Source organism: Trichechus manatus, unplaced genomic scaffold (assembly GCF_000243295.1).
Source record: "Trichechus manatus latirostris isolate Lorelei unplaced genomic scaffold, TriManLat1.0 scaffold00052, whole genome shotgun sequence".
Taxonomy (NCBI): Eukaryota; Metazoa; Chordata; class Mammalia; order Sirenia; family Trichechidae; genus Trichechus; species Trichechus manatus.
Window position 1 is genome coordinate 3,949,399 of NW_004443988.1, and position 17,919 is coordinate 3,967,317.

Below are 17,919 nucleotides of genomic sequence, written 5' to 3' on the forward strand. Positions count from 1 at the left end.
GCAGTTCCCTGACCATTGACCTTTTTTTTCCATAAGATCTTTCTATCCATATTTGTTCACTTTTCTCTTGGGATGCTTGTCTTTTTGTTTTGTTTTGTAGCCATAGTATGCTTATGGTATGGGTGTATTTATACTAACTGGGAATGGCCTTGGTAGACAGCTGACCCTGCCATCTAGTTATTTCAGAAAGAAAGACATGAGATCTACTATTCCAAAACCCAAATCATTTATTTATTTTTACAGATGTCTCTTGACATTTGTTTGGTTTATACCAATAACTATATAGCTGCCCGATTCATTTAGTTAGCTGGGAGGTACATTTCTCAATTAGATACTCTATAGATGCTTAATCGAAGTACTTTTATGGCTGATTTGAATGTTGGGAAGCTCTTGCTTTGAAAATTTTCCAGGTCAAAATCATTGTGAGTACACTGAATGGTATAGAACTTTGGGATTCAATTGACCATTTGTGCATTGGTGCAGATTCAGAACCATTGTCAGAGAAATACTTTAGCCCTATAAGAAAATATTTTCTTTGCTGGCCTCCATGGAGAGGTAGGTTGGCTGCTTACTCAGACTCTTAAGTGGTTAACCCATTGCCGTTGAGTCGATTCTGACTCATAGTGACCCTGTAGGACAGAGTAGTTAGGTTCCTTAAGTCTTCTAAGAGGATATTAACCCTCCTCTGTACTTGATTAAATATGAAAACATATATGCTACCTGTAATTGGAATTATGGAATAGCTTTACTCTAGCAGGAGTCCCTGGATGGTGCAGATGGTTAATGTGCTTAGCTGTTAACTCAAAGGTTGGAGGTTTGAGTCCACCAAAGGAGCCTTGGAAGAAAGGCCTGATAATCTACTTCTGAAAAATCAGCCACGGAAACTTTATGGAGCACAGTTCTACTTTGACATACATGGGGTTGCCATGAGTTGGAAACAACTCAAGCAGCTGGTTTTACTCCAGCAAGTATGTATCCACTTACTCTGCTGCCTAATTCTTATAAAAAATGTAGTAGTGAGAAACAACACTCTGAGAATTGCTTAAAACTTTTCAGTCCATTGCTTTAGAAACAATCAGTTATTTTTGTTTTTAGTTAAGTCAGGACACCAGAGAACTACATATGTTGATTGCATTGTTTTAGACTATTGTAGAATGGCTTTTGCAGAATTGTTCTTTGGTGTAATGCAATCAGCCTTTAATGAGAGCTATTAAAACAAATAGCTTTATGAAATTTAGTACTTCTTTTATTATAAAATTCCTGTGAGTATATGATCTCCTTTGTCTTAGTGCCCTTATTGATGGTGTTGTTACTATCAGCAGTACTACTGTTAATATTAGCAGTCGATCTGGAAGAGGAAGACCAAGCACAAAATGAGCTAATATTTGATAGACAAATATTGCTTTTAACCGAAGGCAAAGGCTTAGGCACTAAGGGAGATACTTTGTTAATGGATGAAGGGTTGTGCAGTGGTTAAGAATGTGTACTCTGGAGCCTGATTTCCTGGGCTTGATTCCTGACTCTGCTACTTCCTTGGTGTATGCTACTTAGCCTCTTGGTGCCTCAGTTTTCTTATCTATAAAATGGGGATAATAATTGTGCCTACCTTTACAGGATGTTGTGAGAATTTTGTGAGTTTATACATATAAGATACTTAGAACATGGTTGACTCAGGACACATGCAGTGAAGGTGAGCTGCTGTTGTTTTTGTCACCATTGTAATTGTTATTGGAACCCATGGAGTAATTCTTTTTTTCCGGTCTTGGTACTAGGAAAAGCTGTGCTTTCTTTAACCAACTGTTTTGCCTCTGTTACATAGTCATCATGACTATTGCAACTGATGGTGTTCTCTCTTTGCAAGGAAGTTCAGAGCCATATAGGTGGCCCTTCCCTAGTAACTGTATAGGACCTTGTGGCATATAGTTTGTGTTGTAAATTTACCTCTGACTTCATCTTATTTTCCTCCCTTATTTTCTCTTTGCCCCAATGTCTTCATTTCTTTCTCTAATGCACTCTGTGAGCTGTCTCAAATAATTTTTGGAGTAAAATGGGAAACAAGTGTGTAATCTTCATTAGACAGCATGTGCCCATGTTGAAATTTCAGATTAATTTTCATTTAATTTACCTTAAGCTGGCTGCTTCTTGATGACAGAAAACCGAAAACCTCTTGCCATCGAGTCAATTCCAACTCATAGCAACTGTATAGGACAGAGTAGAACTGCCCGGTAGGGTTTCCAAGGAGTGGCTGGTGGATTCCAACTTGCTGACCTTTTGGTTCGCAGCCAAGCTCATAACCGCTGCTCCTCTTGATGACAGAGAGGTGCTATAATTTCCATTAAGATATTTCAGATCACATTATAGGATGGGTTACTTCTGGGAAAGTTCCTGTTGACAGCTAATCCTGTTGATGGTGTGGGTTTTCTTTTAATCTTCAATTACAAAAGCGTTCCTTCCTGACTTTTCCTGTTGTTTGTTTTTTTCCTTGACCTTTGCTCTTGCGATCTCTTGTAGATTTTAGGGCGGTCGCTTTATGAACTTGTAAGCCTATACAAAACCTGTTGCTGTCAAGTCGATTCCGACTCATAGCGACCTTATAGTTTTTAAAAATGCTCCCTAGAATATGACTTTTGCCATAGATGCTGAATAAGCAGAATAAAGGCTGTACGTGTTGTTACTGCCTATCTTTTAAAAACCAGAATGCTAATTTATTGATTTACAGTAGGAAAAAGGAAATGTCTCAAAGCCTAAACTATTCCTGAGTATTCTGGTTATGTCACTAGTGTATTTGCTCCCCTAGGCAGATGGTCATTGGGCTTCTGCTATTTCTCTTTTTGAGGGAGAATTTAAAAAAAAAATTGTTTTGAAATCAGAATTGGTTGACATGCCTTTTAAGTCATTTTTTAATTTGTAGGTTTCCTCTTGTCTCTGTTTTCCTAGTAATTTATCTGTTGAAGAACTTGATGGTTTGTCCTGTAGAACTTCCTATAGTCTGAATTTTGGTGCAGTTTAACGTATTCCTCTGCCCTGTATATGTCCTATAAATTGGTAGTTTGACTTAGAGGCTTGATTAAGGTTTAGTTTTTGGAGGGAGAGGAATGATGATATCATCGATGGTATTGTGAGACGCACATAATGTCTGGTTGTCTTTTTGTGATATTTAGTGCTATTTTGTTTTGATTCTTAAAGATCCTAAAGTGAACACCATGATGTCTCGATGAGAAAGGGGAAGCGTTGTCTGGAAATGGTAGAGTCTACTCTGTACAGATAAGGAGTCCTGGTGGGGCATTGGTTAAACACTTGTCTGCTAACTGAAAGGTTGGCGGTTCGAATCCACCAGCCTCTCTGCTGGAGGAAAGATGTGTTGATCTGCTTCTGTAAAGATTACAGCCTAGGAAACCCTATGGGGCAGTTCTGCTCTGTCCTGTAGGGTCGCTATGAGTCAGAATCGACTTGACAGCAAACAAAAACAACTCTATACAGATAGGACTCATGATGACCATTTGAAAGTGAAGCACTGCTGTGTGGAATCAAAGAAGACCTAGGTTTCAGTCTTGACTCTCCTTTTTAGCAGTATTTGATCTTGCATAATTAACAATAGCAACAACATCAACAATGATAGTAGTAGTTACTATTCATTTAGTGCTTATTTTACACCAGGTTCTGTGCCAGGCGCTTTGTATGCATTGTGTACTCTAATTCACATGGGTTCACTGTGAGTCGGAATCACTTCATGGCAACTAACAGCAACAGCAATCTAATTCTCGTAAGTACCCTGTAAGCCAGGCATTATCATCTTCATTTTGCAGTTCAGCAAAGTTAGGTGTCCAAGGCCCCATTGCTGAGAAGCTTGTGCTCTTAATCACTTTGTTTTTCTGTGTCCATAGAAATGGGTATAAATGTCTACCTTATTTATCTACCTTGTGGGGTTGATGAGGTATTATGTGTGAAAGTACCTTGACAAATAGTATATACGTTAAAACGAGAAGTGTGCTGGACTGACTTCTCAAGGAGAGGTGGATGGTGGAGGCCTTTGCTTTTGGCTAAGTGACAGTGAAATCCTTTGGATGGAAGAAACCCTCTGGTCATATTCTAACTTCTGTTTCCATTACTATTGCTGTTGAGATGTGGAAGAGTTTCCTTCTCTTGTTAAAATTGAGAGTGATAGAGATTTTATATGTGGTAAATGTCACATATCAGAGGTTGCTTAATAGTTCATGTGTGAATAGTGATGTCTTGATATTGCTCCTTGGACCATATTTCTAGGCTTAGTATAGGTATTTTTAACTGAGAACAGGAGTATAATCACAGTTCAGTTCTTTTTCTAACAGAAGAAATACTTATTAAAACTAAAGGAGATTTAACTGAATTTGTAATATTTTAGAATTCTGTAATATTTTATATGTTTAGCTGGATAGTGGGTATATCATATGTTAATTTTTTCAATACCTTTTTTGTATGTCTGAAATATTTTATAATAATAACACTATCAAAGTGCTGACTGCTAACATTTGCTTGTGTAATTAAGGCAAGCCCTACTAGACTAAGACATAAAGAAATAGCACTTATGTATGAAGTTAGTACCTTTAGGTCTAGCCTTTAGCAATTTGTTATTGATTATGACAAATTGGTAGTACGTGGAGAACTGTGTTGATAAGAGATTTATGGCCATGTCTAGGCTCAGTGGCAAAGGGTGTTGGGGATTGATGACTGATGTCATCAAGGGTAGACCATGCAGAGTGTAGGAATATGTGCTTTGTTTTTGCTAACTTCGGGAATGTGTTTATCAGAAAGCCCCAGAGCTTGACCTGGACACACCTTGGTATTTTGCTTCTTGCAGTTCTTCTGTTATTCTGGGAATTATATTACCATAGTTTCTTTTTACTGTGATGAAAGATACATAATCTAGATATGGACCATTACATTCTGTTATTCCCAAGAAAGACTTCCATTTATTTTTTATTTTTATTAAGATATAATTCACTTATCATAAAAATCACCCTTTTACTTTTCAGTACTTTTTAGTATGTTTACAAAGTTGTGTAATGATCTCCATTGTCTAATACCAGAATATTTCATTATCCCAAGAAGAAATCTTGTGCCCATTAGCAGTCACTCCCCACTTGCCACCACTAGTCTGTTTTCTGTCTGTGTGGATTTACCTCTTCTGGACATTTCATATAAATGGAATGATACAATATGTGACCTTTTGTGACTGGCTTCTTTCACTTAGCGTTATGTTTTCAGTGTTTATCTATGGTATAGCATGTATCAGTACTCCATTCCTTTTTATAACGAAATGATATTCCTCTGTATAGATATACAACATTTTGTTTATCCATTCATAAGTTGGTGGACATTTGGGTGATTTCCACTTTTTGACTATTATAGGACACCACTGCTGTGAACTTTCCTGTACAGATTTTTGTGTGGACATATATTTTTCTTTTTTGGGTATACATCTAGGAGTGGAATTGCTGGGTCATATGTTTAACATACCCTATGGATCATAACAGTCTGATCTGCAGCCAGTCATGGGGATGGTGACATTTAGTTTCGTTGGGCATTGGGTCACCATGTGTCAGGAGGCAGCTAACAACGGCTATAACAATATTTAACATTTTGAGGAACTGTAAAATTGTTTTCCAAAGCAGCTATACTATTTTACATTCCTACCATTCCTACCAGCAGTGTCTGAGGTTTCCAGTTTTTCCACATTCTTGCACCATTTGTTATTATCAGACTTTTCAATTCTAGCCGTCCTAGTGGGTATGAAGTGATATCTCATTGTAGTGTTGATGTGTATGTCCTTAATGTCTAATAATGTGGAACATATTTTCATGTGCTTCTTGGCCATTTGTATATCTTCTTTGGAGAATTGTCTATTCTAATCCTTTGCCCATTTTAAAAATGGATTGTCTTTTTGTTACTGAGTTGTAAGAGCTCTTTATATATTCTGGATATAAGTTCCTTTATCAGATATATGATTTGCAAATATATTCACCCATTTTGTAGGTTGCCTTCCTACTTTCTTGGTAGTGTCCTTTGAGGCACAGAAGTTTTTAATTTTAATGAAGTCCAATGTATTATTATTTTCTTTGGTTGCTTGTGCTTTTGGTGTCATATCTAAGAAACCATTGCCTAACCCAAGTTTACGGAGATTTATTTCTGTGTTATCTTTTGAGAGTTTTAAAGTTTTAGCACTTACATTTAGCTTTTTGATCCATTTTGAGTTGTTTTTTCTATATAGCGTGAGGTAGATTCCAATCTTTTTCAGTAGAAATAATGCTCATCTTCCAAATGTACACATCAGCAAGAACTTCTGGTTGGACTCACTTGATAATATTTTAATCGATACATGATTTTCTTCCACTTCATTAGTTTCACCTCTGGCTTCCTGCTAGTATTTTGTTGGTCTTAAATGGAGTTTTTTTTTTAACCAAAGCCTTAGTAAGCTTTGCACTTGTAGAACATGAGAATTAGGAGGAAGTTTATTGATCATATAGTCCAACCTCTGAGTCCCTAGCATCTGTGGCAGAAAGGCTATCAACTTCTTCTTGGACACTTTCAGAGATGGTTAGTTCATGCAGTGTGTTGTACTGTGTCTTAGTTTCCTGGAGGTACTGTAACAAAGTACCACAAAGTGGGTGGCTTTAAACACCAGAAATTTATTATATCATGGTTTTGAGGGCTAGTATAGTAGCCTGAACTCAGGGCCATGTTCTCCCCAAAGGCTCGTATCTCTCTCAGCTTCTGTAGCCCCAGGTATTCCTTGGCCTGCAGCTGCAGCATAACTCCGTAGTCAGGCGACTGTCTTCCCTCTGTCTGAGTCTCTTCTCCTTTTTTATGGGACACCACTCAGATTGGATTAAGACCCACCCTACTCTGGTATGGCCTGTTGTTAACTTCAAAGATCCTATTTCTAAACAAGGTCACATTCACAAGTACCAGGGTTTAGGACTTCAACATAAACTTTTTGGGAGACATAATTCAATCCATAACATACTATAATGCATTAAAAATTTTTGCCTAATCAAAAGTTATTTTATAAATAAAAACTGTTTCAGAGGGAAAAGGGGTTAAGGCCTGGAGTGTGTCACAGTTTAAATAAGTTATTTTTTTTCTGTAGCAATTTAAGTGAGAAAGGAGTTGGTGATTGCATCAAAACCCACAATGTTTTATAATTAAATGAGAGTATTATATCCACCAGCACAGTAGGAGAAATGCTTGTATTCCTAAAGCAATTCAGTTCAGTTTTAGAAAGCTCTAATGGCTAGAAAGTTTACTCTTTTATTCAGCTGGAATATTACCTGTGGTAATGACTAAACTATTGTCAATGTCCTCTTAAAATTTGAGAGTCTAAATTAAACTCAGTACTTTACCTGTGTGCAGAATAATACAGAGTATGGTCAGCTGATAGTTTATTTTTTTTCTTTCCTTTTAATATAGCCCAGAATTAAGCTGTTTTTGGTAGCCATTTTATCATCTTTGAGCCAGAGCCCTGGTGGTGCAGTGGCTTAAGAGCTCGGCTGCCAGTCAAAAGGTCGGCAGTTTGAATCCACCAGCAGGTCCTTGGAAACCCTATGAGGCAGTTCTCCTCCATCGTATAGGGTCGCTATGAGTCAGAGTCGACTTGACGGCAATGGGTATCATCTTTGAGGCTCATCTTGAGTTTGTGATCAGATGAATCCTCTTTTTAACAAGAGCAACTGAGCAGCATGTCCCGTTCCTTTGAAACCCCAGAATTGCTTTGAAAGTTGCATTGCACCTACAGATTATCTGGGTTCTTCTCTGTGATTAATTGATTTAGGCAAGATACCCAATTTCTTTGATTTCCAAAGGCCCTTATCTTTTCTTATCTGCAAATGGGGATTATACCTCCATTTTCACAGTGTTGTCAGGCAGTTAAATGAGATGATTTATAGGTATGCATGTAGATGACTGTAGCACACCCAGATAGAAATAAGGCTTGAGAAAACAGCTTTCTGTTTATAGGTGCTTTGCCTGACTCTACTTGCTCTGGGTCAGATATTAACTATTTGCTAAATAGAGTCAAGCCAGTTCAGATCTCTTTATATCCTGAATTGATAGGAAATACAGGTAGTCCCTGACTTACTACGTATTCCAGTTACAATGAACTATACTTAGGACTGTTTTTTTTGTACATTGTTAGTAATATGTACTACATACAGTGTTGCGGCACATAATTTGCTCATGTTATCATTCTCATATGTTCACTTGGAGATGTTCAATGTTATGATTTATAAGGATACTGATGATAAAAGGCAATAATAATGAAAACTAAAAAAAAGGCATTTGACTTAATGACAAAACCTACTGGGATTCTATCATAAGTCTGGGACTGCCTGTGTTTCAAATATGCAGGAAAAATAAAGAATAGAAGAAAAATCATTCCATGTATCCTCTACCTGGCTTAGTCAGATCTTAACATTTTGCCATATTTGCTTCAGATTTTTTTTTTTACAAGAAGTAAAATATTGTGGAGTTGAACTGTGTACCCTTCCTTTTCCTGTTTTTTTTCCCCTCCCTACCCCCCCGAGGTAGACACTATTCTGAGTATATTTATATCCATAAATAATGTAATTGTTTTGCATGTTTTTAAACTTTATATACATGCTGTTCTGCAATTGACTCTTGCAGTATGCTTTTTCTTTTTTCCATTATATTTTTCCTGGGATTTCTGTTTCATAGCTACACCGTAATTTACTTACCCATCTCCTTTGGGTGGTTATTAGATGGTTTTCAGTTTTTCATTATTAGACGTGCTGCAGTGAACATTCTTGTACATGCTTCTTGTGAACATGTGTGAATTTTTCTAGAGAGCATGTAGGGTGTATGTTTATGTAAGATTGGAATCACTGGTTGAAGAGTATGTGCCTCTTCAACTTTGGAGAATAATTTGGCATTATTTAATAAATTATATTAATTTAGACGTTACTGTCAGAGTGTGAGAGTTTTACTTCCCACATATTTACACCATCAATTCTTAGCATTATCTAAAATGGAATTCATAAGGTTCTAGATGGTGAGCTGTACAGCAGTTTCTCTGGCCAACTCTAGAAGCGCTTGTTGTATGTCAGGAAATATCTATACTATCAAATGAACAGGCTCCTTGAACTGTGTGGCTCAGGATCTATAACTGACTCATTCTGGTATAAGGTCACACAGAATTAATTTTACCAGTTTAGATGGATGCTAGCAAATTTTTGTGTGTTAGTAACATAATCACTTACGTTGTGACAGTCTTCATTTCCTGTATTTTTCTTGATTAAACCCTATACAGAGCAAGTAAAGTAAGCAAGATTCTAGTCTCTGGCAATTGAAACTTAAAATGAATAATATTAATAAAGTGGGTATAGGGTACTGAGCAATAAAATGTAAACATATAAATTTCCGGTTAACCAATGAGTCGATTCTAACTCATGGGAACCCTGTGTGTTTTAGAGCAGAACTGTGCTTCATAGAGTTTGCAAGGCTGTGGCCTCTCTAGCAAATTGCCAGGACTTCTTCCCAGGTGTCTCTGGGAGGGTTCGAACTGCCAACCTTTCCCTTAGTAGTTGAACGTTTAGCTGTGCCACCCGTATAAATAGAAAGTTAAATTTTTATGGCTTAAGATTTTGACATTGAAGGACACTGTGGTATAATAAGTGTCAGGTAAATTTGCAGAACTAATGAAGTTACGTTTACTATTCAGTTTAAAGACATGATATAGTTCATTGGATTAAGAAGCAAGTGTGAGAGCTATAGGGTCGCTGTGAGTTGGAATCGACTTGACGGCAGTGGGTTTGGTTTGGTGAGAGCTAGAAGTATGGGTGCTTTTTACACCTTGACCCTTGCTTGGACACTGTGCATCAGAATAAATTATCATAGCTGTCCAATCTAGTACAGCTTTTTTGCATGGAGAAAGAACATATTTTTTTATTTAAAAAAATTTAGTATTAAAGGCATGTTTCCTGTGAAGTTTGTAAATCATTAAAGGCGCATTTAGGAAAAACTTATCGGGCACGTTTATTTTGGCATCCTTTGTTAAATTTATCTCTACTTTTAGTCTTTTAGGAGTCTCTGGGTGCTGCAAACGGTTAAGCACTTGGAAGGTTAGAAGTTCTAGTCCACCTAGAGAAGCCTCCGAAGACAGGCCTGGTGATCTGCTTTTGACAGATCACAACCATTAACAACCCTGTGGAGCACAGTTCTACTCTGACAGCCTAGAGGTCACCATGAGTCGGAATTGACTGGGTGGCAACTGGATTGGATTTTTTGGTCTGGTCTTTTGAAAGATTAGCGGTCATTCATGCTACATTGCCATCTTGCTTTCTTGTTTTTTAATTCCCATAAGTTATGAAGGAAATGCATGAACATTATGGAAAATAGAGGGAAATATTAAAAAATAGGAAGGAGAAAAAAATCACAGAGCAAGTAAAGTAAGCAAATAATCCATATATAATTCTATCCCTAGACAAAACTCTCCCTTAAAAAAACCGAACCCCTTGCCGTCGAGTTGATTGCGCCTCATAGCGACTCTGTAGGACAGGGTAGAACTGCCCCATAGGGTTTCCAAGGAGTGGCTGGTGGATTTGAACTGCTGACCTTTTGGTTAGCAGCTGAGCTCTTAACCACTGGGCCACCAGGACTCCCTAGACAAAAGCTGTTAATGTTTCGGTGGACTTCTGAAAGTTATAGTCTGGATTGATAGTTTTGTTCTAATTTTTTATAATTTTTTCCAAAGTAAATACTATTTTTTTTAATTCAGTGAAAATATTGCCCCAGGAGTTAAAAATGAAACAAACAAAAAACCTAAACCAAAACCCTCAGTGAATCTCCTTCAAGAAGGAAGTTAATTACTCTTTTAGTTCTGCCTCTGCTGTTTTGTCAGAGCCTCAGAAGCTCTTTACTAAAGGATGGCAGTAGCAACTCAGCCAACAGGGAATTACTCTGAGCTGCTTGAATATGACCTCCTCTGTGCCTGCTGCTTGGTAGGCTGAATAGGCTGAGCCTTGCTAGGCATGTTATAAAGGCTCAAGTGACATGGCCTGTGGCCTATGAAGTAAATTTTCTCTCTCTTTGAATATAAATAGTTTTTGCCTTTTTTAATTGAGGGGGAACAAAGACAAAAGTTTATTAAACTGTAAACAACTGTAAGTGTTACATGTCACTGCTATTAACTGAGCCAAACAAATGGCTACACTTATAAAATGTCAGTCAATAAATATATTAATAGAGACTCACATTTTTTTGAACTTGGCCTTGTTGTTGTTGTTAGTTGCCATCGAGTTAGTTCTGAACTTGGCCTAACTTACCCTTTAATTCTCAGTCAACCATTTAATTCTCAGTCTGGTACCTGGTTCTTCTCTTTCTTTCCCTACTGGTTAGTGTCATCTTCCTCCCTTTCTCTATTATTCCCTCTGTTATACCAATTGCTATAAAACTGCCCCACTAACCATTATTCCAATCTACTCTCCTCTTTCTATCCAACTTTTTTTCTTTTATTATACATCATTTGTATGACAGTGGTTTTTTTCCTACCCACTTCCCTCAGCCATATATATACCATTTGTTTTCTTTTGGGCTACACATTGATTTAATATCTGCTGAATATGAATGCTTTAAGGCTAGCATGCACTCTTCAGTTAGATACAGGTACCACTTCTTCCTGTTGGCTTAAAACTTGCCCCATTTATATAATTTGGTTACTTTGGCTCCTGTAGGGATTTGACTTTATGACCCCTTTTTATACTGTACTTTTTCTGAGAGCCTTCCTTTTTTTTCTTTCTAAATTTTATTTGTTTTGTTGTTGTTGAGAATATACACAGCAGTTTCTACATGTACAACATGTAGAAATTGTACATGTACAATTCTACATGTACAATTTAGTGACATTAGTTACATTCTTCAAGTTGTGCAACCATTCTCCTCCTTTTCTGAGTTGTTCCTCGCTCATTAACTTAAATTCACTGCCCTCTAAGGTTCCTATCTAATCTTTTGATTAGCTGTTGTAAATTTGATCCCATATAGATAGTTCTTAACTTAGCATAATGCTCAGGGCTGGCCTTTTTTACTAGTTAAGCTCAACTATTGCTTGGTTTTAAGATGACTTCAGGGAATATTTTTGGTATGAGATTATCTAAGGGCAGTGGTTTCAGGGATTCATCCACCCTCCATGGCTCCAGAAAGTAGAGTCCATGAGAATTTGAAATTCTGTTCTGCATTTTCCCCAGAGCCTTCCTTTTTCTCTTTAGGTTCCCTTTTCTTTCGTACTCTGTATGATCCTTTCTTCTGCTTGTCATTGCTCGTCTCTTGCATACCTCACCCCCATTCAGACACAGTGTGTACCAGCCTTCGGCTTCTGAGTATGTGCATGTCTTTTGTACCTGGTGCCACACGTTGCACTTTCCCACAGTCAGGTCTTGGATTTCTTCTCCTGGAGCCAAGGACCCTCTCTTAGGATTTATTTCTGTGAGGGTTTTAATCACATGTGGTGTTGTTGCCACTGAGACTTTTTCCATGGAAACTTGAAGTCTAACTTACTTCGAAGGCATGCCTTTGACATACATCTGTTTGTCTGGCTCAGATAGTATTGGAAAAGGTTGTTCTTTGGCAGATTCTACCGCAAGCCACTAGAATACAAATTTGATGTGATTATCATTGAGTTTAGTTGTTCCCAACTGTTGCGTTTTTGTATTACGGCACAGGATGGTAAAGAGGGCATGACTGGATGTTCCTAATGATACTGATGATAATTTGCTAGAGGTACAACTAGGAAGAGGATTATTTAAAAATTTAATTAATGAAATAATAATAGCGCTCATCTACTTACCCTAAAGGTTGGCAGTTGGAACTCACCCAGCAGCACCATGGAAGAAAGATCTGGTGGTCTGCTTCCGTGAAGATTACAGCCAGGAATACCCAATGGGGCATTTCTACTCTGTAACACATGGGGTCGGCATGAATCGGAATCAGCTTGATGGCAGTGGATTTGGTTTTGGTTTTATTAGAAATTTGGAATGTGCCTCATGGTTCTACTTTTAATTTTTACATAGTTCTTTCCAATAGTTGTCTGCAAGTATATGTATTTTATGTAGATATTCTTCCCATGTGTTTTTGTGCTTGTATTCTGTTGCTCACTCAACATTACTACTGATAACATCAATTTATTGAGTGAATATACATACAAAAATTCCTAACAAAATTTTAGCAAGGCAAATCTAGTACTATATAAAACGGATCATGCGTTATGATAAAGTTGGGTTTATCCTGGGAATGGAAGGTTGGTTTAACATTCACAAATTAATCACCATTTTAACAGACTAAAAAGGTGGGGGGAAAAAAAAGGTCATCTCAATAGATTCAGAAAAAGGATTTTACAAAATCCAACATTCATCCTTGATGAAAACTCTCCATGAAGTAGAAATAGAAGGGAACCTCTTCAACCTGATATATGGAGGGCATTTATGAAAAACATCATGGTGAAAGACTAAACACTTTCCCTTTATGATCAGGAACAAAAAATGATCAGTTTGTTTACCATTAAGAGCTAGAGAAGGATCACTGGTTTAATAATTACATTCACCCTCACATTTATTTCTATTATGATGTTTTAGTGAGAGAATCTTTATTGTGACTAACACTATTGAATTTATAGTTAATTAAAAAAACAGCTGCCATCAAGTTGATTCTGACTCATGGTAACCTCACGTATGTCAGAGTAGAACTATGCTCCATAGGGTTTTCAATGGCTGATTTTTCGGAAGTGGGTCACCAGGCTTTTCTTCCAGGGCACCTCTCTGAATGGACTTGAACCTCCTCCAACCTTTCGGTTAGCAGCTGAGTGTGTTAACTGTTTGCACCACCCAGGGACTCTAGTTAATACCCATTTATTTTGGGAAACAAAGACACATCTGATGAGTGGGAAAGCTTTTTATAACTGTATGGCCCCATGTCTGTGTTTCAGGTTTTGGCTTTCATTCATCTTATCTCTGATGGCTTCTGAATTCTTTAACCTACTGAGCCTGTTATTCTTATCTAGCTTTTGTTCTCACATTTTCACATAGCTACTTGCCACTAGTTCATCACCTGTGTACAAATTATACATAATAAACAACATGCAGTGGCATTCCAGTCAGTCTCTCTCAAGCTCACCAATTTAGTTTGCATTTTCCTTTCATTTTGTTCAGTACTTCCTTTAAAATGACAAAGTCCAGAGTCTACATGTATTTAAACTTGGCTGTATAGGTCCTTTGCAGATCTTTTCAGTGCTAGTAGGGAAGGGAGGGACTGAGAAATTTCTTGAGGAAGAGTGAGAAGAAAATGTATTTATGAATATTTTAAATAGAAGATACCTTTTAAAAGGGGCTGATTGCTATGCGGCCAAAGTCTTGTGGGGATTTCTGTATATTAGATTTCCTTCATATGAGCAGTATTATAGGCTTGTAATAAAAAATGATCTTATAGCATCCTGAATGCTCAGTGCTTAACTACCTAGAGTAGCCACAATGGATTGCTCAGTTGAGAATTGTCATTCTGAAAATCTTGCTTCCATTGCAATTGTGTATCTTTACCAGTAGCCCCCCTCCACCCGCCCCCCCCCCCCAAGGATGGGGGAAGGAGCCAACCCATTACCAAAATAAACTGAAAAACTTCTTTCACTTCCTTGTAAGCCCACAAATATACAGGTTTTGGAAATTTATCTTGTTTTCAATGTTGAGATGACTTTGTGTGTGTGTGTGTGTTTAGGATGTTTGATGAAATTATGGAATATATCCATAAAAAGAGCAAGCCTTGTATCTGTGTATATTATTTAGTCACTTCGTAAAATGAAACTTATGACCTGAATGAGTGCTTTTCACCTTTCCTTCCCTAATTTGAGCACTGGTAGCTGCCTCTAAGAGAAATCGTATTCAAAGTCAAAAACCAAAACCAAAATCCAAACCTTTTGCCATAGTGTTGAATCCGACTCTTAGCGACCCTATAGGACAGAGTAGAACTGCCCCATACGGTTTCCAAGGAGCGACTGGTGGATTCGAACTGCTGATCTTTTGAGCTCTTAACCACTGAGCCACCAGGGCTCCTAGTGTGTGTTGGGGAGAACTTTTATTTTCAAGCCATATTCAGCTGATAAGATGGTATTATCCTTAGCAAAGCTTCAAGTCAGTGAAGCTGAACGAGCTTTGGAATGGGAATCCTTTAAGACTTGGGTTCTCTAAAATTCTGTCAAAACTTCTGAGCTTGAGCAGCTCACTTTTCTCTCTGGGATGCAGTTCTTTAATCTGTACCATGAGGGCTTAGATGTGATGTGCTCTCTCTCTCTTTTCATTTTTTTTTTATTGTCGTAGTTAACATTTCAAGTTAGTCTTCCATGCAAAAATTTACACATACATTGTTATGTGACCCTAATTGCTGTCCCCATACTGTGACAGCACACTCCTCCTTTCCACCCCTGATTCCCCATGTCCATTCAACCATTTCCTAACCCTTTTTGCCTTCCCGTCTCACCTCCGAACAGAAGCTACACGTTTAGTCTCTTGAATCTACTTGAGCTAAGAGGCACACTCCTCATGAGTATCACTTTATGTCCCACAGACCAGTCCAATCCTTGTCAGAAGAGTTGGCCTTGGAAATTGTTTTAGTTCTGGGCTGATAGAGAATCCAGGAGCCATGCTTTCCAGGATTCCTCCAGTCTCAGTCAGACCATTAAGTCTGGTCTTCTTACTAGAATTTGAGTTCTGCACCCCACCTTTCTGCTGCTCCATCAGGGACTCTCTGTTGTGTTCCCTGTCATTGGTGGTAGCTGGGCACCATCTAATTCTTCTGGTCTCAGGCTGATGAAGTCTCTGGTTTATGTGGCCCTTTCTGTCTCTTGGGCTGCTACTTTCCTTGTGTCTTTGGTGTTCATCATTCTCCTTTCCTCCAGGTGGTTGGGACCAATTGATGCATCTTAGATGGCAGCTTGCAAGCTTTTAAGACCCTAGACACCACTCACCAAACTAGTATGCAGAAGATTTTCTTAATAAGCTTTATTATGCCAGTTGACCTAGATGTCCTCTGCAAGCATGGTCCCCAGACCCCTACCCCTGCTACTCTGTCCCGCAAAGTGTTTGATCGTATTCAGGAAACTTCTTAGCTTTGGTTTAGTCCAGTTGTGCTGACTTCCCTTGTAGTGTGTGCTGTCCTTCCCTTCATCTAAGCTAATTCTCATCTACTATTTAGTTAGTAAATAACCTCACCTTCCCTCCCCACCCTCATAACCACCAAAGAATGTTTTTTTCTGTGTTTAAACGTTTTCTTGAGTTCTTTTAATAGTGGTCTTATACAATATTTGTCTTTCTGTGACTGACTAAATTCACTCAGCGTAATGACCTCCAGCTTCCTCCATGTTATAAGATGTTTCATGGCTTCGTCATTGTTCCTTATCCTTGCGTAGTATTCCATTGTGTGGATATAGCATGATTTGTTTATCCATTCGTCAGTTGATGGGCACCTAGGTTGTTTCCATCTTTTTGCCATTGTGAACAGTGCTGCAATGAACGTGAGTGTACATGTATCTATTCGTGTGACAGCTCTTATTTCTCTAGGATATATTCCAAGGAGCGTGATAGCTGGATTGTATGATACTTCTATTTCTAGCTTTTTAAGGAAGGGCCAAATCGATTTCCAAAGTGGTTGTACCATTTTACATTCTCACCAACAGTGTATAAGTGTTCCAGTCTCCACAATCTGTCCAGCATTTATTATTTTGTTTTTTTTGGATTAATGCTAGCCTTGTTGGGGTGAGATGATATCTCATTGTAGTTTTGATCTGCATTTTTCTAATGGCTAATGATTGTGAGCATTTCTTCACGTGTCTGCCAACTGAATATCTTCTTTGGCGAAGTGCCTGTTCATATCCTTTGTCCGTTTTTTAATTGGGTTATTTGTCTTTTCGATGTTGAGGTTTTGCAGTATCTTGTAGATTTTAGAGATTAGACACTGATCAGATTTGTCATAGCCAAAAAGTTTTTTCCCAGTCTGTAGGTTGTCTTTTGACTCTTTTGGTGAAGTCTTTTGATGAGCATAAGTGTTTGATTTTTACGAGCTCCCAGTTATCTAGCATCTCTTCTGGTGCTTGTGCATTGTTACTTATGGTTCATATTGTGTTTATGCCATGTGTTAGGGCTCGTAGCATTGTCCCTATTTTTTCTTCCATGATCTTTATTGTTTTTGATTTTATATTTAAGTCTTCGATCATTTGAGTTAGTTTTTGTGCATGGTGTGAAATATGGGTCTTGTTTCAGTTTTTTGCAGATGGATATCCAGTTATGCCAGACAGTTAAAGAGACTGTCTTTTCCCCAGATAACAGACTTTGGGCCTTTGTCAAATACCAGCTGCTCAGTAGATGGATGAATTTATGTCTGGATTCTGAATTCCGTTCCATTAGTCTATGTGTACGTTGTTGTACCAGTACCAGGCTGTTTTGACTACCGTGGCGGTAAAAGAGGTTCTAAAAATCAGGTAGTGTGAGGCCTCCCACTTTGTTCTTCTTCTTGAGTAATGCTTTACTTATTTGGGGCCTCTTCCCTTTCCATATGAAGTTGGTATTTGTTTCTCCATCTCATTAAAAAATGCTGGTGGAATCTGTATCAGGATTGCATTGTATCTGTAAATCGCTTTGGGTAGAATTGACATTTTCACAATGTTGAGTCTACCTATCTATGAGCAAGGTATGTTTTTCCTCTTATGCAGGTCTCTTTTGGTTTCTTGCAGTAGTGTCTTGTATTTTTCATTGTTTAGGTCTTTTACGTCTCTGGTTAGATTTATTCCTAAGTATTTTAACTTCTTGGGGGCTATTGTAAATGGTATTGATTTGGTGATTTCCTCTTCGAGGTTCTCTTTGTTAGTGTAAAGGAATCCAACTGATTTTTGTATGT

At 37.9% G+C, this 17,919-nt stretch overlaps 1 protein-coding gene across 1 annotated transcript in view; it reads left to right on the forward strand.

Moving 5' to 3' along the window:
• Positions 1-3,459: 3,459 nt before the first annotated feature.
• Positions 3,460-17,919, forward strand: part of NCOA1 (nuclear receptor coactivator 1) — a 270,561-nt gene continuing 256,101 nt past the window's right edge. The window contains exon 1 of the mRNA XM_023732415.1: positions 3,460-3,763. The gene's annotated coding sequence lies outside the window, so the exon portion shown is untranslated. The remainder of the gene's footprint in view (positions 3,764-17,919) is intronic.